Genomic DNA, 1,958 nt, shown 5'->3' on the forward strand with positions numbered 1-1,958 from the left:
TTTTGTGGAGATATTCAGTCTTGTCTTTATTAATTTTCTGAAGCCAGCAGAGTGTTATTAAAACCAAAAGCAAAGCTTTTCCTGGAAGGAGAAGCTCGAGGGACAACAGAAAGGAGAAAAGTGTTCTGGTGATAAAGATGTGCAGGACAGAAGGATAGGAGCCACCTGCATCTCACTCATCTGCCATCCAGTTAACTCTTCTGATGGCTTGATGGTTGGAGTGGTGGGTTGGTGGCTGGCCTGATGAGCTGATGATTGGATTGATGGGTTGATGGTTGGACTGGTGGGTTGATGGCTGGATTGGTGAGTTGATGGATGGACTGGTAGGTTGGTGGCTAGGTTCGTGGGTTGATGGTTGGACTCATGGGTTAATGGTTGGACTGATGGGTTGGTGGTTGGACACATGAGTTGGTGTTTGGACCCATGGGTTGATGATATGACTGATGGGTTGACAATTGGGCCAATGGGATGGTGTTTGAACTGATGTGTTGATGGCTGGACTGATGGGTTGGTGGTTGCATTGATAGGTTTGTGGTTGGTCTATTGGGTTGGTATTTGGACCAATGGGATGGTGGTTGGACCGATGGGATGGTGGTTGGACTGATGGGTTGATGATTGGGCCAGTGGGATGGTATTTGGACCAATGTATTGATGGCTGGACTGATGGGTTGGTGTTTGGGTCGACGGGACGGTGGTTGGACAGATGGGTTGATGGTTGGACAAGATGATCTTAGTGGTCTTTTCCAACCTTAATGATTCTACGATTCTATGACCCAGCGAACCATTCTGACAGCTTAACAGAAGAGATGCTGCACTGAGCATTCCCTAACTAACAGTCCTGCAGAAGCACACATGATGTAGTGAGTGAGATCTAATTCTTCCCTCCCTAGGAAGGAAGAATTCTTCATCGAGGTAATGAAAGTCAGTCTAATTTTTATTTTAGAAAAAGCAATTTTCATAAATGGTGTTCCACTAATGGCTCATGATCACATATAAGCCCCACAGCAAATTACTCTTAATCCAGTTTGTCTGTGTTATGTTACCTGAGGGAAATAATATCAATCCTTTCTCTTTGCTAGCAAACTGTTCGCCGGGACTTCTCCAATATATATTAATCCCATCATTTATCTTTGTCAACTGAGAACAAAAATAATTTGCGGGAGAGTAAACAGAGGAGCATACAAGACAGGAGCTCAGCATTATTAAACAGAAGAAAGCAGGTGTTCACAAAACCGAGCTGATTTTTATTGCAAAAAACTTGAGTAATTCTCCTCCTGCATCTGTGCATAGTAAACAAGAGTTTGGGGAGATTCTGATATTTTAGGGGAAATTGAGACCCATCCAGGCCTTCCCCATGCGCCCAACGCTCCTCTGGAACCTGTTTTGGGGAGAACCAGGTTTGTCTCTGGGCTGGAGGCAGCCAATGGGAGCTTTGCCTTATTTCCTTCCATTTCACCAGTAGAGCATCTGTAGGTGATTGGCTTTGGGGACGTTTCACCTGGCTTGGGGTTTTGGGGTTTTTTTTGGCCGAGGCACTCCTGCTGTCAGCAGCACTCATCTAATTGGGGCTGCTGACCTGCTCTGCACCGCCCACTGCAGAAAGAGCTATTTTTCCTCTGGCTTCAATGGAGCTTTAAATCGAGCTTCATAATGAGCCTCATTACAGCAGGTACTCCAACGGGGGGAGCGGGGATTCAATTACCCGTGGCTGCTGCTGACCCGCAGGTCGGCTCTTCCTCAACCAGTGGGCAACAGAGCGGGACCAGGAATGTCACCGGCGTGGGAGTTATGGGGTGCCAACTCACGTGCCCCTCATTCACAGCTGGGGGGAGCCCACCCCAAATAAATAAATTTAAAAAATTCTCCACCAGCAAACCTCCTGGGAGCTCCGAGGTAAGCAAATGAGCAATGAGAGCAGTGGGAGGGGCAGATCTTTTTTTTTTTTTTTCTTTTCTCTT

The sequence above is a fragment of the Meleagris gallopavo genome, chromosome 2 (assembly GCF_000146605.3).
Source record: "Meleagris gallopavo isolate NT-WF06-2002-E0010 breed Aviagen turkey brand Nicholas breeding stock chromosome 2, Turkey_5.1, whole genome shotgun sequence".
Lineage (NCBI taxonomy): Eukaryota > Metazoa > Chordata > Aves > Galliformes > Phasianidae > Meleagris > Meleagris gallopavo.